Below are 6,000 nucleotides of genomic sequence, written 5' to 3' on the forward strand. Positions count from 1 at the left end.
TCAACTACCCTGGCCAGCAAGATCTCCGGATCTGTCCCCCATTGAGCATGTTTGGGACTGGATGAAGCGTCGTCTCACGCGGTCTGCACGTCCAGCACGAACGCTGGTCCAACTGAGGCGCCAGGTGGAAATGGGATGGCAAGCCGTTCCACAGGACTACATCCAGCATCTCTACGATCGTCTCCATGGGAGAATAGCAGCCTGCATTGCTGCGAAAGGTGGATATACACTGTACTAGTGCCGACATTGTGCATGCTCTGTTGCCTGTGTCTATGTGCCTGTGGTTCTGTCAGTGTGATCATGTGATGTATCTGACCCCAGGAATGTGTCAATAAAGTTTCCCCTTCCTGGGACAATGAATTCACGGTGTTCTTATTTCAATTTCCAGGAGTGTACATAGGTGGAACTTGGACAATACATACACTTTATATTTGTCTTTAGATATGTCTTTATATTTGCTGTTTTGTAGTACAGGACTTAACAAGTAAATACGCAATGAAACAAAGAGAAATTACACTTATATTCAAAGACAATGATGACACTGAAATGTTCGCGATTTATGATGATTCTCTGAGCGTTACAAAAGGCGGGACATGGTTCTTAGTGGTGTGTGTCATCACCACGGACAGCAGGGCGTGGTCCGAAACGTGCTCGCTGGCTGGCCACAAGGTTTGGAAGGAGTTTCTGTGGTAACGCGATTGGAAACTGATGGATGGTCGTTGGTGCACGCGGACGTGCTGCATCATGTCTCCATAATGCATCCCACACGTGCTCGATGGGATTTAAGTCCGGAGAATGGGCAGACCAGTCCATTCGCCGGATATCCTCTCGTTCCAAGAGCTCCTCCACCTGCGGTGTTCGATGTCGTCGCGCATTGTCCTCGATAAAGATGATGGCAGGGCCCAATGCGCCCCTGAAAAGACGCACGAGGGGAAAGGTGTACAGTTTTTCGATAACGCGCTGACCGATGAAAGTAGAGTGTTCAAAGATTTGGAGGTCAGTACTTCCACACCTCACTATGCCTCCCCACGTCATAAGACAACATGTTCGACAGAGCTGGACGTACCCTCATATGGCGAGAGTTGCGAACAGTTTCGAGCATGGTCGTTGGATGGAACTGATGTAAGATTTTCCCTTGGCGACGTTGAGGACAAAGGATGTTAAAGTAAAATCAGACGTAAACTTGATTCTTTCTATTTTATCATTCATGGAGACAACAAATCGATATGATAAGCGCGTGTTAACAAACCTTGAAGGGTGTTTAAACGTTAATTATGAGCCCCTTACGTCTGTCAAAACGTGTAACAACCGCTAAGTGCGTGAGGACCTCTCACACTTTTGTCTGGAAATGTGTCTTTTCTTATGTGCACAGACGAGATGCCTACTCCAGTCGAGGTATGTTTTATTTTCAGAAATTTTTGTATGCTTCTTTCAAGGTCATAGTTAATCAATAATAAACGTTTTTAAAGCAAACCACTTGTAAATTTGGCAGAGGTGTTCCATAAAGATTTGGAATCAGTCGGATGTCGTCTCCATCATACCACGATATTTCTGCTGACAATCATTCATTCATCTTCAGGTGAGTTCTAATAGGAGATTATTGGTCTTCGTCGATGAGTTACTACCAAAAATTGGTGCGTTTCGAGAGACAAACAGGTATGTTTTCACTGCTTGAGCGCCCTCTGACGAATTTAGCGCTCTCTGTCAAATTTTTCATTTGAGGCGTGCAGTCGCATGCATAACAGTGATACTGCATGCACGCTCTCTGTCGAACTGCGGGACCGCAGAATTAAAGTTCAGTTGATGAAATGTGCCGTGGACGATGCTTTTTAAATAGGCCAGGGAAAACACGAATGACACGAAAAATTCGTTCCTTTCAGCCCCAGAAGTTCAATGGTGAAACAATAAATCTAAGGAGAAATGAACGTCAACAATGGGCGCTTGAATCCCACTCGCAAATGGGAGGACATGGCTATTGTGTTATAACACTAAGGAACTTCAGATTTCATGCCAACACTGAGTAATATTAGGTAAAGCAGTATTAGAAAAATTGTTTATTGATCTACTAGCTGCAGTGCTCGGCGATGCCTGAAATGTTCAATATCTGCCACACATAGTGATTGGCCGTAGTTCTCGTTGATACTCTTAGTTAAAGCAAGCCGCTTGAGAAACAGCAATCGTTTTAAATCGAAAGACATATCTGAATCACACATTCGTAGACATCAAGATCTAGGCTACCAGTTCTGACTTTTGCAAGTATGCATCAATTTCAATCCAAATGTTTATCAATGACAATTACGCCATAGATTATGCTTTGATTTCTTTTCAAATTACAATTTAAAATAATATATGTGTAATGCGTAACATACTATACGACGTTTTGGTTACAATGTTTTTCCTACATCCACCGAAATGTTCATTGTGGGATCGTGTAAAACTTGAAGTAAATCGGCCAAGCAATTTTAGAGATCTTTGCTAACAACCTTTCCTCTTTATACATGGTGAACATTAGCAGAACCGGCAAATTGCAGGGACGGGTTCTACAGGATACTGATACGATCTCTAGTACAAGCTCCGAATCTGGTGTACGCACCGTCAGTCGCCTCCCTCCGCGTTCGTCTTTCTTAAAGGACCCATGATCACTCAGACACCCAAAAAGGTCTTTAAATGTTGTCTGGTGTGACTGGGTGCATGTGGGGGTACTTGGTTTGGTACAGCCGTGCTTCCTGTCGACCGTTTCCAACTGTTTCGCCGGGAAACACCGTCTCGGCTTCTTTCCGACATTAATTACGGACAATTCTGCTGTTTACAGTACCCTACGTCAACTACACAGCCTGCAACGCACAAGGAACACACGGTACGTAGTCAGACGAACTGTCATTTGGCAGCACCATCTGGCGTGGCAACGATACAGTTCAGGACACATGTTCAGAGGACCTTTTCTCCTTCATTTCCAGCTAGGAATCCGTCCCTGCTGTTTGTCGGTTTTATTATTGTTCACCCTGTACGTTACATACATATATGTATGAAGTCAGACTGGGAAAGCTTATGCAGACAGTGAGCTTCTTTTTGCCTTGGAGGAAAAGCATGCAAAATTTCGTCGAGATTGGAATAAAACTATAGATTTGTATGAATTGCAGACAAACAAAAGGACACTCTTCTTTATATATGTATACGTAGATAGATGACATTCTAATTATTAAAACAGTTTGTCCACGAGATGAATATTTTGAAAGCAAACTGTTGTAGTGTTCTCTCGACCATTTAAATATGTTGCACCTCACATCTTGTAGTTTGGAATATACACTCCTGGAAATTGAAATAAGAACACCGTGAATTCATTGTCCCAGGAAGGGGAAACTTTATTGACACATTCCTGGGGTCAGATACATCACATGATCACACTGGCAGAACCACAGGCACATAGACACAGGCAACAGAGCATGCACAATGTCGGCACTAGTACAGTGTATATCCACCTTTCGCAGCAATGCAGGCTGCTATTCTCCCATGGAGGCGATCGTAGAGATGCTGGATGTAGTCCTGTGGAACGGCTTGCCATGCCATTTCCACCTGGCGCCTCAGTTGGACCAGCGTTCGTGCAGGACGTGCAGACCGCGTGAGACGACGCTTCATCCAGTCCCAAACATGCTCAATGGGGGACAGATCCGGAGATCTTGCTGGCCAGGGTAGTTGACTTACACCTTCTAGAGCACGTTGGGTGGCACGGGATACATGCGGACGTGCATTGTCCTGTTGGAGCAGCAAGTTCCCTTGCCGGTCTAGGAATGGTAGAACGATGGGTTCGATGACAGTTTGGATGTACCGTGCACTATTCAGTGTCCCCTCGATGATCACCAGTGGTGTACGGCCAGTGTAGGAGATCGCTCCCCACACCATGATGCCGGGTGTTGGCCCTGTGTGCCTCGGTCGTATGCAGTGCTGATTGTGGCGCTCACCTGCACGGCGCCAAACACGCATACGACCATCATTGGCACCAAGGCAGAAGCGACTCTCATCGCTGAAGACGACACGTCTCCATTCGTCCCTCCATTCACGCCTGTCGCGACACCACTGGAGGCGGACTGCACGATGTTGGGGCGTGAGCGGAAGACGGCCTAACGGTGTGCGGTACCGTAGCCCAGCTTCATGGAGACGGTTGCGAATGGTCCTCGCCGATACCCCAGGAGCAACAGTGTCCCTAATTTGCTGGGAAGTGGCGGTGCGGTCCCCTACGGCACTGCGTAGGATCCTACGGTCTTGGCGTGCATCCGTGCGTCGCTGCGGTCCGGTCCCAGGTCGACGGGCACGTGCACCTTCCGCCGACCACTGGCGACAACATCGATGTACTGTGGAGACCTCACGCCCCACGTGTTGAGCAATTCGGCGGTACGTCCGCCCGGCCTCCCGCATGCCCACTATACGCCCTCGCTCAAAGTCCGTCAACTGCACATACGGTTCACGTCCACGCTGTCGCGGCATGCTACCAGTGTTAAAGACTGCGATGGAGCTTCGTATGCCACGGCAAACTGGCTGACACTGACGGCGGCGGTGCACAAATGCTGCGCAGCTAGCGCCATTCGACGGCCAACACCGCGGTTCCTGGTGTGTCCGCTGTGCCGTGCGTGTGATCATTGCTTGTACAGCCCTCTCGCAGTGTCCGGAGCAAGTATGGTGGGTCTGACACACCGGTGTCAATGTGTTCTTTTTTCCATTTTCAGGAGTGTATATGACGAAACAAAAGTTGTATCAACTAATCATTATTTTGTTTTAGGATTACCACCAACAATGACTTGTAGCATACGCCCATGACAACGCTCATGGGGACATTGTTGACTTGCCGCTTATTTGTCTACGTAGCTCCTTATCAAGCGTATTTTCCATACTCTGGACTCGTTGCTTCGGCCACTGAAAATCCATGATGGTCAAATCTATTATCAAGTTAGTCCTTTGCTGTATCCGTAAATTATTGGAACATATTGTTGTATCGATAGCAATGGTTTTCAGAACTTTCCAACTAAAAAATATCGTTTTAGTACTAACTGCCATATGCAGATGTTGAAACTTACAGTATGGTTTTACACGCGGCCATATAGAAGTCTCCCGAGCAAACTGGAATCTCCAAAATCGTTTAACTGGCTTTGTAGCCTCCACATCACTGGCACGTAAGGAATGTGTAAAACTGTGGGCCTCGCCTGTAACACCACTCTTTCGAGTGCACCACGAGACCTTCTCTGTTGAGCCCAGTACAACCAACTTTTTTTTCTGTATAAATTTTTAGGGTACCAAGCTGCACAGAGAGCTTTTCTGTGTTATGCAAATCGTCCACGTGTCTTATTATTACAAGTTCATAGCACTGATATAAATGATTAATTAGTCTCTGTGTAAGACACCCAGAGCTTCGTTTGGAGTTCTTATCTATAAATTTCTTCCCACTACGCCTTTGCGTAGCTTCGACAGCCTGGATAACATTCGCTACTGGAAGTCTCAAACGCTTCATCTCTTGTATTTTAAAATCTTCCTATGTAATATCATTAGCTGCACTTGCATGGCATCTACATTCTTTGTGTTTAAGAAAGTTTGCGTTAAGAAGCAATGCCACATGTTTCTCTTGCACAGATAGATCTGCCATGGCGTGCTTGGTAACTGCTGTAATTTTAAATTAACTTCTATGAAACTCAGTTTTATTATTAAATACCATTACTCTTGCCATTTTGAACACCACAAAAAGAGAAATAAATCTGCAAAAGCAAGGTCACACTCGGCAGTGTACACAACTCACGTAAACAAAGAATAATAATAGCGCGTCTATAAGCTGTCTTTACTGCTCTCCGCCTTTTTGAATACGTTTGTGATAACGTTCTGACAATGTGACTTCTATAACTGAAGGCAAAAAAACAATTTTTCCATGTGCCTTGTATCCTTCCTAAATTGAAAGGGGGTGTGGCCCATTCAGTCTTTTATTCAAAGCACGTTCAGAACCAAACGAATGGTGGTATA

Source organism: Schistocerca cancellata, chromosome 1, assembly GCF_023864275.1.
Source record: "Schistocerca cancellata isolate TAMUIC-IGC-003103 chromosome 1, iqSchCanc2.1, whole genome shotgun sequence".
NCBI classification, from domain to species: Eukaryota; Metazoa; Arthropoda; class Insecta; order Orthoptera; family Acrididae; genus Schistocerca; species Schistocerca cancellata.